The 25,576-nt window shown below is 49.9% G+C and overlaps 1 pseudogene; it reads left to right on the forward strand.

Moving 5' to 3' along the window:
- The first annotated feature begins 15,351 nt into the window (after positions 1–15,351).
- The window catches only part of LOC125519045, a 67,061-nt pseudogene continuing 56,836 nt past the window's right edge, over positions 15,352–25,576 (forward strand).

Here is a 25,576-nt window from a genome sequence, read left to right on the forward strand (position 1 = left end):
GAAGTCATGTTACTAGACCATGACGAACTTGCGAACTATGAGGAAGCAATGATGAGCCTTGATTCCGCGAAATGGCTTGAGGCCATGAAATCTGAGATGAGATCCATGTATGAGAACAAAGTATGGACTTTGATTGACTTGCCCAATGATCGGCGAGCCATTGAGATTAAATGGATCTTCAAGAGGAAGACGGACGCTGATAGTAGTATTACTATCTACAAAGCTAGAATTGTCGCAAAAAGGTTTTCGACAAGTTCAAGGTGTTGACTATGATGAGAGTTTCTCACTCGTATCTATGCTTAAGTCTGTCCGAATCATGTTAGCAATTGCCGCATTTTATGAAATCCAGCAAATGGATGTCAAAACTGCATTCCTGAATGGATTTCTGGAAGAAGAGTTGTATATGATGCAGCCGGAAGGTTTTGTCGATCCAAAAGGAGCTAACAAAGTGTGCAAGCTCCAGCGATCCATTTATGGACTGGTGCAAGCCTCTCGGAGTTGGAATAAACGCTTTGATAGTATGATCAAAGCATATATTTTTATACGGCCTTGTGGTGAAGCCTGTATTTACAAGAAAGTGAGTGGGAGCACTACAGCATTTCTGATAAGTATATGTGAATGACATATTGTTGATCGGAAATAATGTAGAATTATTCTGCAAAGCATAAAGGAGTGTTTTTAAAGAAGTTTTTCAAAGAAAGACCTCGGTGAAGCTGCTTACATATTAAGCATCAAAATCTATAGAGATAGATCAAGACTCTTGATAAGTTTTTTCAATGAGTACATACCATGACAATATTTTGAAGTAGTTCAAAAATGGAACAGTCAAAGAAAGAGTTCTTGGCTGTGTTACAAGGTATGAAATTGAGTAAGACTCAAAGCCTGACCACGGCAGAAGATAGAAAGAGAATGAAAGTCATTCCCTATGCCTCAGCCATAGGTTCTATAAAGTATGCCATGATATGTACCAGATCTATTGTATACCCTACACTGTGTTAAGCAAGGGAGTACAATAGTGATCTAAGAGTAGATCACTGGACATTGGTCAAAATTATCCTTAGTGGAATAAGGAAATATTTCTCGATTATGGAGGTGACAAAAGGTTCGTCGTAAAAAGTTACGTTGATGCAAGTTTTGACACAGATCTGGATGACTCTAAGTCTCGATCTAGACACATATTGAAAGTGGGAGCAATTAGCTAGAGTAGCTCCGTGCAGAGCATTGTAGACATAGAATTCGCAAAATACTTATGGATCTGTATGTGACAGACCCGTTGACTAAAATTATCTCACAAGCAAAACATGATCACACCTTAGTACTCTTTGGGTGTTAATCACATAAATGATGTGAACTAGATTATTGACTCTAGTAAACCCTTTGGGTATAGGTCACATGATGATGTGAACTATGGGTGTTAATCACATGGTGATGTGAACTCTTAGTGTTGAATCACATGGCGATGTGAACTAGATTATTGACTCTAGTGCAAGTGGGAGACTGAAGGAAATATGCCCTAGAGGCAATAATAAAGTTATTATTTATTTCCTTATATCATGATAAATATTTATTATTCATGCTAGAATTGTATTAACCGGAAACATAATACATGTGTGAATACATAGACAAACAGAGTGTCACTAGTATGCCTCTACTTGACTAGCTCGTTAATCGAAGATGGTTATGTTTCCTAACCATAAACAAAAGAGTTGTTATTTGATTAACGGGATCACATCATTAGGAGAATGATGTGATTGACATGACCCATTCCATTAGCTTAGCACCCGATCATTTAGTATGTTGCTATTGCTTTCTTCATGACTTATACATGTTCCTATGACTATGAGATTATGCAACTCCCGTTTGCCGGAGGAACACTTTGTGTGCTACCAAATGTCACAACGTAACTGGGTGATTATAAAGGAGCTCTACAGGTGTCTCCAAAGGTACATGTTGGGTTGGCGTATTTCGAGATTAGGATTTGTCACTCCGATTGTCGGAGAGGTATCTCTGGGCCCTCTCGGTAATGCACATCACATAAGCCTTGCAAGCATTGCAACTAATGAGTTACTTGTGAGATGATGTATTACAGAATGAGTAAAGAGACTTGCCGGTAACGAGATTGAACTAGGTATTAAGATACCGACGATCGAATCTCGGGCAAGTAACATACCGATGACAAAGGGAATAACGTATGTTGTTATGCGGTCTGACCGATAAAGATCTTCATAGAATATGTGGGAGGAAATATGAGCATCCAGGTTCCACTATTGGTTATTGACTTGAGACGTGTCTCGGTCATGTCTACATTGTTCTCGAACCCGTAGGGTCCGCACGCTTAAGGTTTCAATGACAGTTATATTATGAGTTTACGAGTTTTGATGTACCGAAGGAGTTCGGAGTCCCGGATGAGATCGGGGACATGATGAGGAGTCTCGAAATGGTCGAGACGTAAAGATCGATATATTGGACGACTATATTCGGACATCGGAAAGGTTCCGAGTGATTCGGGTATTTTTCGGAGTACCGGAGAGTTACGGAATACGTATTGGGCCTTATTGGGCCATACGGGAAAGAAGAAAAAGGGCCTCAAGGGTGGCCGCACCCCTCCCCTTGGTCTGGTCCGAATTGGACAAGGGAAGGGGGTGCCCCCTTCCTTCCTTCTCCTTTTCCCTTCCTCTTTTCCTATTCCATATGGGAGGTGGAATCCTACTAGGACTAGGGAGTCCTAGTAGGACTCCACACTTGGCGCACACCCTCCTAGGGCCAGCCTCCTCCTCCCTTGCTCCTTTATATACGGGGGCAGGGGGGCACCTCTAGACACAAGTTGATCCACGTGATCATATTCTTAGCCGTGTGCGGTGCCCCCTACCACCATAATCCTCGATAATATTGTAGCGGTGCTTAGGCGAAGCCCTGCGACGGTAGTACATCAAGATCATCACCACGCCGTCGTGCTAACGGAATTCTTCCCCGACACTTTGCTGGATCGGAATCCGGGGATCGTCATCAAGCTAAACGTGTGCTAGAACTCGGAGGTGCCGTAGTTTCGGTGCTTGATCGTTCGGGTCGTGAAGACGTACGACTACATCAACCGCGTTGTGCTAACGCTTCCTCTGTCGGTCTACAAGGGTATGTAGATCACACTCTCCCTTCTCGTTGCTATGCATCACCATGATCTTGCGTGTGCGTAGGAATTTTTTTTAAAATTACTATGTTCCCCAACGTAAAGTTGCTACAGTGCACATACTTATCCCTGACGTCTTAGGACAAACGCATTTAATGCGCCATTTATGTGTCCCTAACTTTCTTGGGGACGGAAATAGGGATCGTCCCATCCGTCGCCGCCTCACCCCATCTCGACACGCATCCAGGATGACGAGGCTCGTGGGGCCAGGCTGGCAAGCTAGTCACTGCGCTGGAGCGGTGGTAGGGCGGTGGGATCTTTGTCGTGGCCTCGCAAATGTCCCCGGCAAGAATTTTGCCAGGGGCCTCGCAAACGTTCCCGACAAGAATCTAGCTGGGAACTTTGCCTTTTGGTCTTCACAAAGATCTACATGCCACCACGCAGACGCCCCTGGATCTTGGTCTTGACATTGTCAATGGTGTCATAGCTCTCAACCTCAAGGGGGATGGTCTTGCCGGGGCTTCGCTTCGCAAACCATCCCGGCAAGAATCTTGCCGGGAGCCCAGCTTGTGGTCTTCTTTGGTCGTTGAAAGTGCAACTATCCCTGGGTGGTTTTGGTAATTCCTAACAACATATAGCTCATTGAACTAATTTTATTTCAAGATGATCGTTTCAGAAAGTTCAATGATTGGCATGGCATGGATTAGGAATGTGAACCCCTCAAAATGCTAAGGACACATATTGGCTCAAGCTCAAGACTCTACATTTTCATTTTAGTGATCCAAGATCACATTGAGTCCATAGGAAAAGCCAATACTATTAAAAGGGGATGAGGTGTTGCTTAATGGCTTGCTTGCTCAAAATGCTTAGTGATATGCTCCAAAAGCCCTCAACCACTTTTTCATATCCACATATGTCCCAAACCAAAAGTCAAACTCGGCCCTACCGATTTGATCTATCCGGCACCGCCGAGTTTAGTTGACATAGCCATTGCCAGAAACCCTAGTCACTTTGGTCTCACCGATAGGGATCTCGGTCTCACCGAGATGGGATTGCAAACTCTCGGTTCCCCTTCGTAACGTTTCGGTCCAACCGAGATGAGCGATCGGTCCACCGAGTTCGTAATGCAAACTCTCTGTTTCCCTTTCATCACATTTCGGTCTCACCAAAATGAGAGAATCGGTCCCACTGAGTTTGCCTGACCAACTCTTTGTTTGGATATTACAGAAATCAGTCCTACCGAGTTTATGTGATCGGTCTCACCGAGATTACGTTATGCCCTGACCCTAATAAAATCGGTCCCACCGAGTTGACATGTCGGTCCCACCGAAAATCCTAACGTTCACATTTCGAACTAAATCGGTCTGAACGAGTTTCATGATTCGGTCCCACCGAGTTTGGCGATTTGTGTGTAACGGTTAGATTTTGTGTTGAGGCTATATATACCCCTCCACCCTTCCTTCATTAGTAAGGAGAGCCATCAGAATGTGCCTACACTTGCAACATACATTTTCTGAGAGAGAACCAACTACTCATGTGTTGAGACCAAGATATTCCATTCCAACGACAAGAATCTTGATCTCTATCCTTCCCCAAATTGCTTTCCACTCAAATCATCTTTCCACCAAATCCAAATCTGTGCGAGAGAGTTGAGTGTTGGGGAGACTATCATTTGAAGCACAAGAGCAAGGAGTTCATCATCAACACACCATCTATTACCTTTTGGAGAGTGGTGTCTCCTAGACTGGTTAGGTGTCACTTGGGAGCCTCCGACAAGATGGTAGAATTGAACCAAGGAGTTTGTAAGGGCAAGGAGATCGCCTACTTCGTGAAGACCTACCCTAGTGAGGCAAGTACTTCATGGGCGATGGCCATGGTGGAATAGACAAGGTTGCTTCTTCGTGGACCCTTCGTGGGTGGAGCCCTCTATGGACTCGCGCGAGCCCTCTTTGGACTCGCGCAACCGTTACCTTTCGTGGGTTGAAGTCTCCATCAACGTGGATGTACGATAGCACCACCTATCGGAACCACGCCAAAAATCTCCGTGTCTACATTGCGTTTGCTCCCTCCAATCTCCTCCCTTTACCTTCATATGCAACATTTCACATTCCGCTGCTATACTCTTAGACTTGCATGTGTAGGTTGATTGCTTGACTTGTGCTAAGTTGTTAAAATCTGCCAAAACATAAAATTGGGAAAAGGCTAGACTTTTATTTGGTCAAGTAGTCTAATCACCCCCCCCCCTCTAGACATACTTTCGATCCTACAAGTGGTATCAGAGCTTTGGTCTCCATTTGCCTTGATTGCCATAGCTTTTGGTGATCATAGCCTTGGTTTCACAACCTAGGAGAGTATGGCGTCTAGCGAGGGAAATTACCACCGTAGAGGTCCTTACTTTGATGGTACTAATTTTGCTAGTTGGAAACATAAGATGAAAATGCATATTCTTGGACATAACCCCGATGTTTGGGCTATTATGTGTATTGGATTGCAAGGTGAATTCTTTGATGGGAGAGAACTGAACCATGAAGCTACCGCGGAAGAATTGAAGATGCTGCAATATAATGCTCAAGCTTGCGATATCCTCTTCAATGGATTGTGCCCCGAAGAATTCAACAAAATCAGACGTCTTGAGAATGCAAAGGAAATTTGGGATACTTTGATTGATATGCATGAGGGTACCAACTCCATCAAGGAATCCAAATTGGATGTGCTTCAAAGTCAACTTGACAAGTTCAAAATGAAGGATAGTAAAGGTGTCGCTGAAATGTACTCTAGTCTTGCTCTCGTCACAAATGAGATTGCTGGCTTAGGAAGTGAGGAGATGACCGATAGATTCATCATCAAGAAGATCCTAAGAGCCTTCGATGGAAAATATGATACCGTGTGCACATTGATCCAAATGATGCCCAATTACAAAGATCTCAAGCCAACGGAAGTAATTGGAAGAATTGTTGCTTATGAGATGTCACTCAAGGATACGAAAGAGCTTCACAACAAGTCAAGTGATGCTTACAAAGCCTCGTGTGATTCTCCTACATCATCAAGTGAGAAACAAACCTTCAATGAGGAATCGAGCCTAATGGTGAAGAACTTCAACAAGTTCTACATGAGTAGAAGCAAGGAAAGAAGTTCCAAGTCAAGGTCCTACAATGACAAAAGATCTTCGAGTAGTGAGCATAATTGCTACAATTGTGGAAGACCCGGACACTACTCCAATGAGTGTACGGCCCCCTACAAAAGAAGAGAAGATTCGCCCAAAAGGAGAAGTAGAAGAGAAGAATCACCACCTAGAGAGAGGAGGAGTAGAGATGATCGTTATGAATGAAGAACCTCTCGGAGAAGCAAGGATTCTGAAAGGAAGGACAAGTCATCAAGGAGATACATAAAACGAAGACATCAAGCTCATGTTGGTGAATGGGTATCCGGCTCTGACTCCGCCCATCACTCTGAAAGAAGTTATCACTCCGACTCCGAATATACTCAAGATGAAGGTGTTGCCGGTCCAGCACTTGTGTCAACCAACTCCTACGACATATTTGACTCACCAAATGAAGGAATTGGGAGATGCTTTGTGGCTAAAGGCCCAAAGTTATCACACCCCGAGTATGTTGATTTCAATAGTGATGAAGATGACTTGCTAGGTGATGATGATTTACTTGTTGACAATTCTAGTGATGAAAATTATGATGAACTTGCTATTAATCATGCTAATCAAGATAAAACGAATGATGATGATAAGAAGGAGATTGAGCGTCTAACTAAAGAACTAAACACTCTTAAGTTAGCACATGAAACTACCTTGGAAGATCATCGAGAACTTTTAAAGACTCATGAGAAGTTACGCTTTGAAAAGATCAACCTTGAGCAAGAGCATGGGTTCTTAAAAGCAATCAATGATGATCTTCGCAAGAAAAGTTCTTCTTACATTGCCAAGCATTTACTCTTGTCTACTTATATGTCACAAGTTAAATCTAGCAACAAGAGTAAGAAAGATTCTTCTTCTAGTAGTAACAACAACAATCATGATAAATCCAATATTGCTACTTCTTGTAGTTCTCTTGATTCCACTAACGATTCTCTTAGCCAAGTTACACTTGAGCAAAAAAATAGCTTATTGAAGGGAATTATAGAGAAAAGTGTTTGCAAGAGCCTTGCCGGGAATAAGCAATTTGAGGAAATTGTACGCAAGCAAGGAAGGCACCGGAAGAATCAAGGTATTGGTTTTGAACGGAAGTTCAATGCCAATGGAGTCGAGTGGGATGAATATCAATACTCCAAGACGAAGTTTGTTCCTCAACAAGAGAAGTATGATCCAACTTCTTTCCAAGGGACACAAGCTCAAGATGATCTTCCACCACAAGACCACAAGCAAAAGGGCAAGGAGAAGCTTCAAGAGGAGATTGCTACATTTGAAGAAGCTCCTAAGGCCTTGGTCAAGTGGGTTCCCAAGACTACATCAAGTACGACTACAACTCCAAGGATTCCCATCAAGATTATGTGGATCCCGAAGAAGAAGGACTAGAGAGTTCTTGAGGGTGACTCCGCCAACATACTTCACTCATATTATTTTGGCGAGGACAAGTGCAAACAACTTCCACAACTTGCACTAGTTCAATGAGTCACAAACCCTCTTGTTGGTAAGACAAGGGACAAGGCAACCTAATGCTTTCATGGACATCATCTTGTGTGTACGTCACTCTATGTCTATGGATATCGTTGTTTGTTCCTTGTGGGACTAACTTGTGTAGGTATTGAAAGTGCAACTCACTCCAATGGATTGCTCCAAATGATCTACATCAACATTGAGCATCCACATCTTCAACATCTACATGAAGTCATCATCGACAAAACCCAAGGTTAGTTCATCCCTCATAGGGGAGATATCACATCTAGGGGGAGCTTTACTCTAATCAATTGAGCTAAAGCAACTCTAATGGTGTGAACACAACAATGCTTTATGTAAAAGTGGTAACCCCACTTGTGCTTAAACGATGAGTAGACCTATGATCAAGTGTTCTCATTTGACTCCTAAGTCAATATACTCATATATAGATGACCTAGTCATCGCCAATTGCTTGATAGATGCTAGAGTGTTTATGCATGCTTTGTCACATATTTCATTTGCCATTTTATTGTGTGAGCATGTTGATTGCATATTTTACTCATTCGAGGACATCCATTTGTTGCTTTGATTGTTTGGCTTTTTATCTTTTTCCAAATGGATGGACAAGAATGCCTAAGAACTTCTTCTAGCTATCTATGCTTTTCTCGTCTCAAACTCTATTCATGCTACATCACAAAGTTTGATCAAGTCAGATTCGAACCACTCTGTGTGAGGAGCACTCGGAGTCCCCGATTCGTCATAGACTTAAACTTCCAAAACCTCTCTATGCATTTCGGTCTGACCGATCCATCCACTTCGGTCACATCGAGCTCACTGAGTTGATCTAGGTTTTCAATCTCGGTGAAACCGATTTGAACTTTTCGGTCACACCGAGTTGCAGTAACCGATTGCGATTCTGCATCTCGATGCCACCGGGTTGTTCCACTCGGTCACACCGACAGGGTCGGGATATATAAACCCACGGGTGAGATTTTGGAAATTTCTTCAAAACTCCTCAGCCCGCGCGTGTCCTGCTCTGCCGTATCGGGTCTCCGGATTGTCTTCTCATCGTCAGCAACCTCCCGCTGCTGGTTTCCATCGCCTTCAACGGGGTTCGACCCCTCCGTTGCCGCCGTAGCAAACTCACCGCCGAACTAGGGTATGAGTTTGATATTTTGTGCTAATTCCTTACTCCCATTCTTAGCACAATGCAATGCCATGTTCTTTACCACGTATGAAATCAATCTATCCATAGAAAACATTCCTTGGATTAGGTTTGATTCGAAAATTTAGGGTTAGGTTTCCGCCGAACTCATCTCGGACCAACCGAGTTGTAGAAATCGGTCTCACCGATTTGGCTTAGGCCATTGCACTTGCACTTTTCGGTCTGAACGAAAGTTGCAAATCGGTGCGACCGAGTTCGACTCTCTGTGAAACCCTAGCAATCTCGGAGCCACCAAACTATGACTCGGTCTGACCGAGTTCACTAGTTTAGACTCCAAAAGTTTCTTCGGTGTCACCGAGTTTAACAAATCGGTTGCTCCAAAATGCTTTCTATGGAGAACTAAAACTAAGTTTTTGACTCATCTGTTTTGCAAAAACTTTGCACTTTGTGATGCTCATACACTCTACCTCATCTATATCTATTCACGCGGTCTGCTGTCAGTTTGCTTGCCAGAATGTCTGACCAGAGTGATAGCCAGAACAAATTAGAAGAGCAAGTGCACATGAGTGAGGGCACTAGTCCCTCAAGCAGCTATGATGAGGGCAGCAGGAGCACTCCAAGCAATCTGCCCAAGGCAGCCACCAGATCAAGCAAGAAGAGAACCTCAAACTCTGAGGATGAGGACTATGTGGCTGTTGAGGAAGAAGTGAGCTCCAAAAAGAAAGTGCTGAAGAAGGAATATAGTACTACTGCTACAACAAAGCCTCGATCACATAAGAAGGCCCCTGTCAAGAGGGTGCCAACCTTAAAGGCCAAGGTCTCAACCATTGAAACGTCTAAGCCAACTAAAGAGGCTGCTGGAGAGAGTAAGAAAAGGAAAGAGAGGGTCAAGAAGACCACTGCCAGAGTCATTGGTAGATCCTCTATAATGAGAGATCAAGCTGAAGAAGATTAAGAGGAAGAGGATGCTGCACCAGCACCCAAGTCCCAAAAGCTTATGGAGGATGCTATTAAGTCAGGGGCTGCTACTTCAAAGCCCAAGACTGCCCCCAAAGCTGCTGCTCAAGCTCAAAAGACTTCTAAGCCCAAGAGAAGCACTAGGAACATTCCAGCTGAAGAGAAGAACAAGGCCCCAGTGCCTGAAATGGAAGAAGAAGATGTTGAAGTCCAAGTGCTCAGGAAACTTAAACCAAAGATTCTAGATCATAATGACAGTCATCCAGTGGCAGAGGATATGAGCATCAGGAAGGATGCAGGTCTGAGACTTTGGAGACAGTCTGATCCATATGTTGTGAGGAGGAAGACTGCTTTGGACTACAGGTTCCACACCAAAGAACAATAAGATTTCTATGAAACCATTCTGCTGGACAAGAAGCCTATAGTTTGTGACATGAAGTGGGCTAACTAGGAGTACATTGATGAGAATGAAGATCATTTTCCAGGTGTACATGAGAGCTTGAGATCATGTGGTGTTGACGAGTTTGTGGGTCAAGAACTGACAAAATGGAATGATGAACTCATCATGCAATTCTACTCCACTGCTCATTTTTATCCAGATGGTAGGATTGTATGGATGTCTGAGGGTACAAGGTACCAGTCAACTGTTGATGAGTGGGCCAAGTTGATAAATGCCCCTGAAGAGCATGAAGATGACTTGGATGTCTATGCCAAGAAGAAGAAAGACCACAACTCTATGGCCAACATGTACAAAGAGATCCCAGACAAAGCTTTGGAAACACATAAGCTTGGATTTGTACATTACTTGTTGTCTGGTCTAGTTACAATCAACACTATATTGAGGCATACATTGTTTCCCAAATCTAAAGATCACAAGATGATCAGAGGCCATTCAATCAACTTGCTGCAGATATTTGATGTTCCTCAAAAATTCAAGGTCATGAGTCGGATTGTTGTGACAATCAAGAGGACAGCTGCTGATCAAAAGAGATCTTGTGGGTATGCTCCACACATTCAGGTGCTCATCAACTCCAAGATGGGCACATGCACTTATTTGTTGGACAAGGAGCATTTACCTTTGAGACCAGAATTTGAACATAACACAGTTGTGATGAATGAGGATGATCCCACATCTATGCAAGCACACGAGAAGAGAGCAAAGGCAAAGGCTGAGAAGGCTGCAAAGATGCCAAGTGTTGAGGAGGTGTCTCAAGTTTTTCTGAAGTCAAAACAAGATCAGCTTGCATATCTAATTCAAGCAACTTTGAGGATTGAGAAGGGCTTGGACAACTTTGAGGATTGAGAAGGGCTCGGCCACCCTTAACAAGAATTAGGAGAGCTTGGAGAGGATCATAGAGACCAAATTTTATGATCTTGATCTTAAAGTAACTGAGATGCAGACAACTGTTGAGCAGCTCCAAGAGGAAGCAGAGGAGAAGAAAGGGAAGGCTACTACCGATGCTTTTCAGAGAGTGCCCAAAGGTCAGAGATCTGCTACAGTGCCAGCGCCTGACACTAGAACAACTAATTCAGCACCAGCAGCAACAGCTTCAGTGCCATCTCCAATTGCCACTCCACCAGCTCCAACAACATCTACTGATGCCTTTGTCCTTGGAGTCCTTTCTACACCACCTCCCGAAGATCAAGCCTAGAGAGACACATAGAACTATGCATTTTCAAACTTTTTGGTAACTTGTTGCCAAAGGGGGGAAAATGTATAGATCTTAGGCTTCGAGAGAGAGTGCTTTGCTTCTTTGTCTTTCTTGCTATTTGCTTGATACTTTTGTGTGTGCTCGTCTGTTACTTTATGTCTGTGTGTGAGATACTTGTATGATCATGTGTTTGATCATATCCTACCTTAATTCTTATGCTTGGATGATATTATCTTTTATATCTCATATATGATCATTCACTTTGCTTGGTGATGAGTGCATGTTTTAATTCCTATCATTTTGAGTGCTCCACCAAGATGTATGTGACATGGAAGAGTGGCCCATGATACTAATCGATTGTGCATTTGCATTCAAAAGAAAATCTTAAATAATGCACAAATTTAGGGGAAGCTCTTGCTTATCACATACTTCGCAAAGCGACGATGTACTTTAAATCTTATTATCATTTGTTGAAGGTTTGATCTATATGTTGTCATCAATTACCAAAAAGGGGGAGATTGAAAGTGCAACTATCCCTGGGTGGTTTTGGTAATTCCTAACAACATATAGCTCATTAAACTAATGCTATTTTAAGATGATCATTTCAGAAAGTTCAACGTTTGGCATGGCATGGATTAGGAATGTGGACCCCTCAAAATGCTAAGGACACATATTGGCTCAAGCTCAAGACTCTACATTTTCATTTTAGTGATCCAAGATCACATTGAGTCCATAGGAAAAGCCAATACTATTAAAAGAGGATGAGGTGTTGTTTAATGGCTTGCTTGCTCAAAATGCTTAGTGATATGCTCCAAAAGCCCTCAACCACTTTCTCATATCCACATATGTCCCAAACCAAAAGTCAAACTCGGTCCTACCGATTTGATCTATCCGGCGTCGCCGAGTTCACTTGACATAGCCACTGCCAGAAACCCTAGTCACTTCGATCTCACCGATAGGGATCGCGGTCTCACCAAGATGGGATTGCAAACTCTCTGTTTCCCTTCGTAACGTTTCAGTCCAACCGAGATGAGCGATTGGTCCCACCGAGTTCGCAATGCAAACTCTCTGTTTCCCTTTCGTAACATTTCGGTCTCACCGAAATGAGCGAATCGGTCCCACCGAGTTTGCCTGACCAACTCTCTGTTTGCCTATTACAGAAATCAGTCCTACTGAGTTTATGTGACTGGTCTCACCGAGATTACGTTATGCCCTAACCCTAATCAAATCGGTCCCACCGAGTTGACATGTCGGTCCCACCGAAAATCCTAACATTAACATTTTGAACTAAATCGGTCTGACCGAGTTTCATGATTCGGTCCCACCGAGTTTGGCGATTTGTGTGTAACGATTAGATTTTGTGTGGAGGCTATATATACCCCTCTACCCTTCCTTCATTAGTAAGGAGAGCCATCAGAACGTGCCTACACTTCCAACATACATTTTCTGAGAGAGAACCACCTACTCATGTGTTGAGACCAAGAAATTCCATTCCAACCACAAGAATCTTGATCTCTAGCCTTCCCCAAATTGCTTTCCACTCAAATCATCTTTCCACCAAATCCAAATCTGTGAGAGAGAGTTGAGTGTTGAGGGACTATCATTTGAAGCACAAGAGCAAGGAGTTCATCATCAACACACCATCTATTACCTTTTGGAGAGTGGTGTCTCCTAGATTGGTTAGGTGTCACCTGGGAGCCTCCGACAAGATTGTGGAGTTGAACCAAGGAGTTTGTAAGGGCAAGGAGATCGCCTACTTTGTGAAGATCTACCCTAGTGAGGCAAGTCCTTCGTGGGCGATGGCCATGGTGGGATAGACAAGGTTGCTTCTTCGTGGACCCTTCGTGGGTGGAGCCCTCCGTGGACTCGCGCAACTGTTACCCTTCGTGGGTTGAAGTGTCCATCAACGTGGATGTACGATAGCACCACCTATCGGAACCACGCCAAAAATCTCCGTGTCTACATTGCGTTTGCTCCCTCCAATCTCCTCCCTTTACCTTCATATGCAACGTTTTACATTCCGCTGCTATACTCTTAGACTTGCATGTGTAGGTTGATTGCTTGACTTGTGCTAAGTTGTTAAAATCTGCCAAAACTTAAAATTGGGAAAAGGCTAGATTTTTATTTGGTCAAGTAGTCTAATTACCCACCCCCCCTCTAGACATACTTTCGATCCTAGAGTCGTCTCGCTTTTGCTTCTAATTGTCCCCGTCAGGCCTTGCCGCTGGTACGGCCGCAACTGCCCATGCACAAGTATGGGGTACTAGAGGGCCCAAACTTTAGTACACCTACAGCCGGAGTCAGCCTGAATGGCCCAGCGAAGTATGTCGACTGACATAGCGCCCTTCGCTGGGTTGGGAATCAGTGTCTTCAACTCCTCCGGTGTGGCCTTCTTCACCACAGCGTCTACCTCGTAGTATAGATCTTCCATGCCGCTGAAGTTTGAGCACACTTCCATGGTGTTCCCAGACTTGGTGTGGTCACCCAGCGAGCACCCTAGAATGAAAGCCCTCCATCCGATGCTCCAAGGGAAGGGGTTGGGGTTGGGGTTGCGGTTTGACTTGTTGTTGGGGTTCGTGGCGTTGGGTTGGAGGAAGAGTGGGAGATAGAGAGCTGGTGGGTAAGTGGTGACCTTCATGATGGGTAAATAAAGGGGAGCACGAGCATAGGTTTTAATGGCGATGTTGCAAGGTTCATAATGCACTTCTTGACCCAGCCTCTGAACCTCTCCATAATGCAGACCGACACAGAGAACAAGGCAAAGGAGGCGGTGCCATCGAAGGAGCAGGACAAGGGCAAGGACGCGGTGCCGCCCTCAGAGGTGTCGCCCGTCCAAAGCCCAGCCATGGATGACAACATGCGGGAGGAGCTTCCGAGCGGCAAGGGTCGCAACTACAGCCACTACCATGATGTGGGAGGCCAACCACCTTCTGCAAGGTGATCATGGCCCCCCAGCTCGAGGCCATACCTATGTCGTGGCCTTCACGAAGTAGTTCCCGTTCGTGCCACAGGAGTTCATACTGAAGACAAACACCGGCTGCTCCTGAAGGGTCACTATCCGACTGTTGGACGACATGGTCACCCTCGATCAGGGTTGGTCCACCTTTGCTGCCGTCCATCAGATCAAGATAGGCTTCATGGTGACCTTCAAGCTGCCGACTGACATGCTGAAGGCCATCATCTTCAATGACGATGGAATTGAAGTGGTGACCAGATGCGGCAGGCGCGACAACGCCTTCGCCGTGAACGCCTAGGACAGGCTATCATATGCTCAAGCTGCTTTAGTTTAATATCGAATTTCTTAGTACTATGTTTGAACTTATGTGCTTATGTGTGGCACAATATTTATGCTTGCTACTATGTTTTGTTGTGTGTGTTCTTCCTGACACCACTGTGTGCTGGTAATCTCACCATAGTGCTGAAGAGGTTATCAGACAACAATGATTGCATGCAACCAAATAGTGTGCTTATGTGTGAGTTCAGACAATGCGGGGCAACCAAACGTGTGCGCCTATCTATCCCCTAATATAATACTCCCTCTGTCTCATAATGTAGGACATTTTTTGACAATATTGTAGTGTCAAAAAACGTCTTACATTATGAGATGGAGGGAGTACATGAGAAGTAATTTTTTTGAGACAAATACATGAGAAGTAAATGTGGGCAACCGATTGCAGATGATGCCTCATGTGAGCCAGGCTTAGCTAGCCGGGCCGGCTGCCACGGCCCGCCAAACACGCCCTATTTCAGTGGTTGAAATGGGAGTGGGTGAAACAACACTGTTGTGACGAGGGCGCCTCGCCCATTCCAGGCGGCCTCCAACGACAACCTCCCCCACTTCAAGGGTATGCTGCCCACTCCCCCGTCCCGCATTCCGACCCTGACCCAGTTTGGTTGCTCGATTGCTAACATTTTGGAGGCCCAATCCACTGCAGCTCTGGTCATGATGCTGGATATGGGCAGGGGCCGTCCCAAGGAGGCGATTGAGGAGTTGAGGGTGGAAGATGATGTGAAGCTTGAAGCTAGGTTTCAGCGCGCTGCACATCGCGGCTAGTAGATGTAGTCTGCAGGTGTGCAAGTACCTCGTCGAGGAGCTGCTGATAGATGTGGATCTGGTCGACAAGGAAGGTCCATCTATCTTCCAAACCCTATTCTTTTGGTTTGGGACCCTGCACGCACATTCAATGTAGGTTTTGTCGAATTGTATGAAGTGTTATTTCACATGCTAGATTTGTTCTTCACAAGGGTTGCTTGATCTGTAGGTTAGGTGTCATGATATCTGATTGTTTTGTGCTTTCTCTGGGTTTGGCATAGAGGTGCATTATGATAATCCAGCTTTTAGAACCAGCTTTTGCCATGGCTCCAAGCTCAGCACAACACAGTCCAGCAACCATAAACAAAGCCTAAGATTATTTACGTCAGTATGAACCAATGTACCATAAGCACCAATATTTATCTTGCAAAATAAAATTATGATTTATCATATTCTGTTGTGCTAACTCATGATCATGCAGCATTATATGAAATAAGATGGTCTTTTCAAGGGAAGAAATTGTCGGCGTTCTGGGAAGGGGGGTCCCCATACTTGCCTGCCTGCGGCGTGGCTCAAGTGGGGGCCCAGCGCGGCCCATCTTCATCAGCTCAAGCTCAAGACCGTCGTGAGGGGCCAAGCCTCGCGGGGCGGACGACAGGAAACTTCCTTAGAGGCAGCCTCATCAGGCAGGCTCGCGAGGAGGCGGAGAGATCAAGGTAGGGGTACCTCACAAGGAACCTGTGACGCAAGCCATGACGATCGAGACCAGGTGGGCGCCAGGCGGGCGCCGGCCTGTGTAGTGTCCTTGTTTCCCCTTTGGTGCAAAGAGGGCAAGCACAGGCCAAGGCATCAGGCAAAGGTTGCCATTCCGGTGCAACGAGACCAAGACCAGCAGAGCGGCAGGACGGAGGTCACCGTGGAGCCCAAGACGGCGTCATCACCAGTACTTTTGGCAGCCGAAGACCACCTTTGGCCAGGATAACTTATACTACCTGTTCCCCTTCAAAATGGCCAATTGTTGGCGCCCTTCCCGCTCATTATTTGGGGAGAGGCCCAGGGCCTCTATAAATAGAGCTAGCCACCACAGAGTAGGGGGACAGCGGGAAATCTGGTAGAACCCTAGCAGAGAGAAAGTGAGGCAACTGAACCCACCCCAGCAGTTCATCGCCGCAGCTCAAGAACACCTCTCGCAAGGTTGTTCTTCCTTTGTACTGATCCTCATCATCCCCTAAGGCAATCCACCACACCACACACTGGAGTAGGGTATTACACCACAACGGTGGCCCGAACCAGTATAAACCTTGTGTCCCTTGTGTTGTTCGTTGTTTCCAGCTCAAATCACGCGAGGAGATTGGACGCAGATCGGTAGGGAAGATATCTCCGCGCGCACCCCACTGTTTGAACCTCAAGGGTCTGCCGGAACCCGAAATCCGACATTTGGCGCGCTAGGTAGGGGTGCGCCGGAATCCTTCTTCATCCGCATCGTGTTCCGTCGCTTCTCCGTTCAGATGTCAACCGACCCGGCAGCCAACACCGACCGCTGGGCAGCGTGGCCCGCCCACGCCGTAGCACCAGCCCAGGGCGACCTCAACCTTGCGCCTCAGGCAGCTCGCGCTCTGCAAGGCACTGCGGGGCACGGGCGACGCGGCCAGACGCCGCCTGCCCTCACACCACGGCAGGTGCGGGCCGCAGCAAGGGCCTCAGACCACGCCGCGGCCATGGCGCCGTACACCCGGCGGGAGCAAGCGAATTCCAAGGCCGCGCTCACGGTGGCCCGAGAGCTGCTACGGTGCCGACTGCTGGAGGGCAGCCGCGACGTGTTGTTGGAGCGAGTAGCTGAGCTCCTGGACGCCGCCGTTTCAGGAACACCTCCTTTCTGCGTCCAGCTGCCACCCCAGACCCAAGGCGGGCCGCATGGCGGTACCGTGCGCATGCACGTGACTTCTAGTGGACTCCAGGACCCGTCCGGCGCCAACACCTCCGCCGGCACCAGGCGACAAGTCACCCCAGCCCCCTCTCAGGCTGGCGAGGGGGTGCACGCCGCGGCCTTCGGTCTCGGCGGACCGCCGCGCCATCACCCTCAAGACGACGCTCCAAGCCAGGCTGCATGGCATGCGGGGCGCTACGGCGGGCACACGGGGCGGTGACCCCGGAAGTTTATGTGCCCCGCATGGTGAATCAGGGGTGCGCACTGGAGGAAGATCATGGCTCGTTCCTCGGGCCAAGCTAGGACGAGGAGACGCCAGAAGTTGAGCTCTTTCGGGAACCTCAAGAGGGCCTCGACAACCGCACCGGCGGCGGCAATTATCGGGTACCACTCATCCCTCAGGAGCAAGCTTATGCTAACCATGGGTCGCAGGAGATACAGGTCACCGCAGTAGGTGGTTGCCCCAATCCTGCAGCCTCATACCCCTCAGGAGGAGGGCGCAGGGGGCTACAGGAGAGGGGCCAAGATTCGGGTTCGTCACCGCGGCAGTTGGAGCAAGGCGTTCTCAGGAGGTAGGCCCCTGTCGGGGAGGTGCCCCAAGGCCTGCCCCCGGCAGGGGACCCATGGTCGTCGGGGGAACCGCTGGCGACCGCTCTGCCTCATTGGCGTTGTCCTGGTTTCCGGTCGCCGTCGATGGCGGCAGAGTGTGGCGCAAGGTGGGGCCCTCGTCTGGCGATATGAAGCAAGGACAATACCTGTGAAGAAGGCCTAGTGCCTGTGAAGCTCGCTGCCCCGTGACACTCTCACGTAATAATGAGTGGGGTTGTACATGCCCCGGAGTCTCCGGAGAGCCGCCCTCGGGCCTCAGGGGCTCCCGCCCACGCCCAGTGGCAGCACTTAGCTCCGCGCTGGTGAGAAAACGTCGAAGAGTAGACTAGGTGCCGGACGCGGCCTTTTGCTTTTGCCTTTTCTTGTTGACGAAGTTCTTCGATTTGGATTTAAGCTGGATTTGAGCTCGGTGCTTGCGTGTGTTTGGGGGAAGGGGTGTTTAGTCTCGTTCATGCAATCTCTCGCGTTCTAGTTTTGGCTTTGCATCCAAGGTTAACATCAGCTGCCCCCCCCCCTCGCGAGCCTCTCGCGAGCCGGGCCGGGCCAGCGGCTAATTTCACACACAACATTATGCTTACCAGAGTACTAATTGCAAACCTTTACATGAGGGGCTTCCCCTCCCAAAATGCTCTTACATCCTTCAGGGCCAAGCCCGAACTTTCTTCGTGCAGGCTAAACGGCAGTAACACGCAGTCAGTCGGACATATCACTCACCGCGTCTTGGGCATCCTCGGAGGCATCACTAGCATCGTCAGCATTGTCACCACCGCCGCCAGCATCTCCATCAGCGCCAGGCTCGTCCATAACGTCGCCTTTATTGGCGCCCACGACCACGCCATCGTCATCAGACGCAAAGGCTCTGACGAGGGCGTCCACGTTGTCCTCCACCCACCGTGCCAGGTCGCCCCGGACGGAAATGGGCACGGGTGCGATGGCAGCGTCGAAGTCGAAGTGGGGGTCCCTGTCCTACAGATGGCTGAAGACGCGGGAGAAGGCATGCCCGAGCAAGGCTCGGCTCCTCTCTTCAACAAGCCAACGGGACCTCTCGGACCAGTTCTCCAGAAGCATCACCACATCGGTGAAAAATTGGAGGTTTCCGGCGTAGTTGACCTCGTACGGCTCCCTAGTGGCAGCCTCGCAGACATAGCCCAAAGCTGTGTTGCCCCTCTCTCGGAGAGTTTGAAGCATGGGGGCATGCACATGCTCCAGAACCCGCCGCCGACAGAGCTCGTCTTCACTCCGCTGCGTGACGGCCTCGGCGTCATCGACCCTCTGCTGAAGAAGAAGCTGCTCGGCCCGGGAAGAGGACAGCTCCGCCTGCGCCGCGCTAAGGGCGGCTGCGGAGGAGTCCGCACTCCGCGTCACTTTGGTCAGTTTGGCCCTGAGGGCTGCGGTCCTGCCCTCGGCCTCGACCTTGATCAGCCCCAACCTCGTCTCGTATTCGCGCTCGAAGGCCGAGCGAGCTTCCGCCACGCGGCGATCGACTTCTTCCTGGGCTCGGGCTTCATGCTCGGCAACGTCATCCTCCGCCCGGGCCACCAGGCGCTCCCTCGTCTCCAACCGCTCAAGGCTAAGGTTGCGCTCGGTGGCCTCCAGCGTCAGCACCTCCTCGCTCTTCAGAAGTTCCGCCCGGTCAACAGAGGCCACCCCCATCGACTCAAGGGCCGCCTAGCGCAATTCCACTTGCTGCTCCAGGGAGTTGCTCCAGGCTTGGAGCTCTCGTGCGCGCTCCTCCGCATCCTTGCGCCGTCGGTCTGCCTCCCGAGCCTCCTGAACAGCCAGGGAGCAGACCTCCCGCGAAGCTGCCAGCGACGCTTCAGCCTTCGCGTTGTCAAGATCACGTTGATGACACGCGAGGGCGACGGCTACCTTTAGTTTGCGCCTCTCCTCAGCAAGGCGCAAACCTTCGGCCTCGAGGCGCACGTCCTCGTCAGCAAGATCTACCCTGATCCGGCTCACCGCATCCGCCGCCCCCTGGAGGAACTCTTCGCGAAGGGCGCGCCGCTCCCGAGCGCGCCTGAGCACGTCTTCTACATCACCCTCTTCCACCGGAGCATGCGGAGGTCCCCAGGGCGGCTGGCCTCCTCTCGACGCGGGGCTGGGGGCTGGCGCCCTAGCCATCGCCGAACTGACCTCTTTGGGAATCCGGCCCGGCGTCGGCCCGCCCACGGAGGAGGAGCCGAAGACGGACTTCAACCATTCACCATCAATGATCAGAGGAGGAACACGGGGCAAGCCAGATGTGCCCCAGGAGGATTCATGAAGAAAGGACAGCGGGCGCGCAGGCTCGAGGTGCCCTATGGAACGGACCACTCCACCAACTGGTCCGGTGGTAGGGATGCCGCTCGAGCTCGGCGAGCCCAGGGCCAGTGGAGAAGGCGAAGCTTGGGGTGGCTCCCGGGCTGGCTCGGCAGGTTTCACAGGGCAGGACCTGAAATGGCCACAATCAGTCGCAGGGATAGCAAAGCGAACAGGCAAGGGAAGAAGAAGACTTACTCGTCCATGGCAAAGTACTTCCTGCGCTTCAACAAGCGGCAAGGGCGATCGTTGCTACCCAAGGCCTCCTTCCCCTTGCGGAGGGCCTCGAAGTCTACGCGGAACCGACCCAAGCGCTCGGCGCACGGGTCGGCCCCTGGTGCGGAAGAAGCGTCGAGGTGATCAGCGCTGGAGGAGTCAGCCTGGGGGGCGCCGTCAGGCGTCGCCTCACGAGGAACGGCTGGGGGCTCGGGAGCCCCGGCCTCAGGAACCACAGGCCGCAATTCCGCACCTGCCGCCGCTCCAGGGCGGGCCTCGGGAGACGCCGCCTTCAAGACTTCTTGCGGCGTCGGCGCCTCGACATCGGACGCCTCAACTCTCGCCAGTTCTCGTCTCCCCGCCCTGTCGCCCAAGGAAGGACCGCTGTGGGCGGCAGGAGAAGCAACCACGGCGGCTGGGTTCTCGCGGGGCCCCATGAAGCCAGCATGGCGCAGTCCCCACTCGTCGAAGCTGGGAATCTGCCTCACAAAATCGGCCCTGCCGGAGCAAAGATACAAGAGGATGCCATTACTCCAAAGGCTGCCTGGGGAAGGATCGCCAGTCAAGACCTTGAGCATCATCTGCAGCACTTCAGGCGCCAAGTGCTCCTCCTAAAGCCGCATGCGGTCTCTATGCCCCGCGAAGTCCCACATCCGGCAAGAGTGGCGCTGGAGAGGAGCAATGCGACATTGGAGGAACTCCTTCACTACCTTGGGCGTTGTCACATTGAGCGCCCTCAAACTCTGGAGGCGACGCCAGACGAAGGCGAGCCGGGGGCTCGCGAGCACCTCGTGGTCCCAACCCGCGTGAGGAACAGCAGGCGAGGTCGGGTGCGAGAGCAGAGGGTTGGGCACTCCAACGTCCACGTATAGCCACCGCTCTCTGAACCCGGCCTCATGAGGAGGAAGGGCGAGGTCGATCTCTGAAGCGGCCGTCTCTGGCACGGCGAAGAAGCTCACGCACCCTGAGCACAGAGTGGGGTCGCTCATGCGCAAGGAAAAGAAGTGGCGCAGCAGGGCAACGGAAGGAGGTATGCCTATCATCGCCTCGCAAACAAAAGCAAAGATAGCCAGAAGGGTAATGGACTCCTGCCCGAGGTGCATCATATGGATCTGATAATGGGAGAGCACCGCATTGTAGAAGGCGGAAAAGGGGGGAACCAGACCCGCCCATAGAGCATCGGCGAAGAATCGGACCTCCGTGACGATCCTATCAAGGGAGAGCATGGGACGCGGGCCAGGCCGTGGTCCTGCCGCACTCATTGAAGATAGTTGCAAGGGCGGAGCGGACCTTGTCCAAAGCTTCTGGATTGAGTATGATCGACCGGGCGACGGCGGGGGTCGAGGCTGGAGGTGTGAGGGGCGAAGGCGCGGGCTTCTTTCCCCTTCCCTTCTTCGTCGGCGCCATGGCGGTGAAGGGGAGGAAGAACTTAGGCCGGATTGGCGGCGGAGGCTGGAGCTCAAAGAAGAAGGAAATATAGGAGGCGGGCGAGCAGCGGAAAGGAGGAACGACTGTGGGCAACTGCGGGTCCGCTTAGCCGGGCGCGCAACAAGGCGTCGTGGGGAAGCGCAGACGCCCATGTCCAATCAATCGCCATGCGGCGCACAAGGCCGCAGGCTTTTGGGGCCCACGGCGCTTCGCGCTCGCCCCTTCGCTTTCCTACCAGGCCAAGCCGGGCGCGCCATGGGCCCGGGGGCTACTGTCGGCGTTCTGAGAACGGGGGTCCCCATACTTGCCTGCCTGTGGCCTGCGGCGTGGCTCAAGTGGGGGCCCAGCGCGGCCCATCTTCATCAGCTCAAGCTCAAGACCCTCATGAGGGGCCAAGCCTCGCGGGGTGGACGACAGGAAGCTTCCTCAGAGGCAGCCTCATCAGGCAGGCTCGCGAGGAGGCGGAGAGATCAAGGCAGGGGTACCTCGCGAGGAACCCGTGACGCAAGCCATGACGATCGAGACCATGCGGGTACCAGGCGGGCGCCGGCCTGCGCAGCGTCCTTGTGTCCCCTTTGGTGCAAAGGGGGCAAGCACATGCCAAGGTATCAGGCAAAGGTTGCCATTCTGGTGCAACGAGACCAAGACCAGCAGAGCGGCAGGACGGAGGTCACCGTGGAGCCCAAGACGGCGTCATCACCAGTACTTTTGGTAGCCGAAGACCACCTTTGGTCAAGATAACTTGTACTACCTGTTCCCCTTTAAAATGGCCAATTGTTGGCGCCCTTCCCGCTCATTATTTGGGGAGAGGCCCAGGGCCTCTATAAATAGAGCTAGCCACCACAGAGTAGGGGGGCGGCGGGAAATCTAGTACAACCCTAGCAGAGAGAAAGAGAGGCGACTGAACCCACCCTAGCATTTCATCACCCCAGCTCAAGAACACCTCTCGCGAGGCTATTCTTCCTTTGTACTGATCCTCATCAGCCCCTGAGGCAATCCACCACACCACACACTGGAGTAGGGTATTACACCACAACGGTGGCCCGAACCAGTATAAACCTTGTGTCCCTTGTGTTGTTCGTTGTTTCCAGCTCAAATCACGCGAGGAGATTGGACGCAGATCGGTAGGGGAGAGATCTCCGCACGCACCCCAGTGTTCGAACCTCAAGGGTCTGCCGGAACCCGAAATCCGACAGAAATAAGTCGGGCATAATTATGATACCGAATGTGAATACCCTACATAAGCACTGTTCATATACATAATTAAATAGGCTACTCTTTGAGTGCAAATTAACCTTTATTTTAGGATAGTTTGGTTGTTTAGTTATTGCACATATGTGTGCACTCCAACTCTGAGGATGCATTTGATTCTTCTATTCAGGTAGTCTAATGTCTAATGTTTATGTGTCAGTTCCATTTAACCAATACTCTCTCGAGCATTATGAAAATCCTGCTTCGTATCATACCTAATTTGATGGGTCTACTATGTGTGTCTTGGGGATCCATATCTAAATTCTATACTCCCAGAGAAGACAGAGCGGTGTTAGGAAACTTCTGTGGTGGTATGCTTTTGGAGACAAGACATGCTTTGATACAAAAAAGATCTCATTTCTTGCTATGCCGAGAAGTGCTTTGATATAATTTCATTTTTGCGTGTTTGTCTGCTTTGTAGGTAGAACACCTCCGTTGTTTGCCAAATACCACAATGGGGGTACTGCCGAGTATCTTCTTGATCATGGTGCTAATCCAGACAAAGCAAATAACGACGGGGCTTTCCTGTTACATTATGCCGCTGAATTAGGTCCACCTCTATATCTCTGTTTTGCATCTCTAAGTTGCAAATTGTTTTGTGTTATCTTATTCAGAGCTATTTGCCTTTGTTTCATACAGTAATTTACCAATATTGTTCTTTGCTAATAAATTATCTTAAAACACGATGGTTAAGTTCTTCTAATGGGTCTCTCTGTTTGGAAGTACTGTTAGGATGATCTCCATCGTGTGGGCCCAACGGCCCACCGGGCCCTTAGATCCGCTCCCTGATCGGGGGCGCTCAACCCACTATGGTTGATGGGCCCCTGTCACCTGCACTATATAAAGAGGTGGGGGCCGGCGGCTCGGATAACGAGGTTCGTCGTGATGCCGTACAGCCCACCTACATCCCCTACCGATCTAGGGTTAGTGCAGTACTGACGGGAAGCACCGCCACCACCCCGCTACTCTCTGCCATCACCGGCACCATGCCCGGCACCGGGAGCTCCTCGAGCCACAAGGAAAAGGTAATACCTATCACCACTACCGGAATCCCATGCCCACTGGATCAATAGATTCTATCAATGGTATCAGCCCAGGTTGGCGTTTGGATTTTCGGTAGCAAAAAAAATTCCCCCCTCCCCAAAGAACCCTAGAACAGGGCAGAGTAAAGAAAACAAAAGTACATCGGAGAAGGCCTTGGGCCGCCGGCAAAGAGCGCCGCCGTCATGGTTGCGCCTGTTCCTCTTGATCCCGTCGCGCATCGACAAGCCGAGGCGACAGGGACGAAGAACCACCCCACACGGGGCAAAGAGCACCGCAGCCAAACCGCTCGACGGCGGCGCGCTCACCACAAAGGGAACGCGCAACCGGCGAGGGGGATGGCAACGGCGCCGCTGCAGGACAGCACCACAACTCTGCCGCAGGCGCAGCTGGGATCTAGGGGCGCGGCGAGCTCGTGTTCTCTCCCTCTAGCTCGGGCGGTTGTTGGAGGAAAGGCAGGGGAAAGAGTGGCGCGGCGCGGTCGCGTCTCGACGCCGTCGCCGGCGACCGGCGTGGCCGGACTCGCTGTTGCGCCATCTGTGGAGAGCACAGAGGAGGGCTCGACCTCGCGTCTCTGCCACTGGAAACGGAGAAAGAGGGAGGAAACGAGGTGAAAGGGAAGGAGAAGGAGGGGGGAGGGGAACAGCCACGCGCGCCGCGGCGGTTCATCGCCGTCGCCTGCGACCGCCGAGCCCCGACACCCCATGAGGGACAGAGGCGAGCGGCGCGTGCGGGAGGGGGGGAATGAGCGCTAGGGTTTTTTCCCCGATGCCTGGAGCCTTGTTTGGTTCGGCCGATCCGCGCGCCGGACCGTCGGATGAAATCCGACGGCCAGGCCACAAACCCTAACCCGGCTGGGCCTTTGGGCCGTAAGGGGGCGCCGCCTGGGCCCAAGCCACCAGCAGCCGCGCGCGTTGGACGAGGCCGTAGCCGCATGCTGAGCCGAGGCCGCAGCAACGCGCGCTGGGCTCTGCTGCAGCTATTTTCTCCTCTCTTTTTTTCAGAAAATAGAGAAGTTACTGTTGTTAACAAAAAATTTATACAGTTTTAGTTCTTTTTTCTATTCCGATTTGTCTAACGAAAAATCTGTTTAGAGAATAGAAAAGTAAAAGAAATGAATCTGAAAAGTAAAAAAATCATGAATTTTTATTTGTTCAAAGAAAAGTTTCTGTAAAGAATAAAAAGTTCATGAATTTTTTATTCATGTTTTTTCGTTACAAATAAAAATAAAAGTGCTCTTTTAAAAGTGAATAGAACTAAAGTAAAAAA

This window comes from Triticum urartu, chromosome 7 (assembly GCF_003073215.2).
Source record: "Triticum urartu cultivar G1812 chromosome 7, Tu2.1, whole genome shotgun sequence".
In the NCBI taxonomy this organism is placed as follows: Eukaryota; Viridiplantae; Streptophyta; class Magnoliopsida; order Poales; family Poaceae; genus Triticum; species Triticum urartu.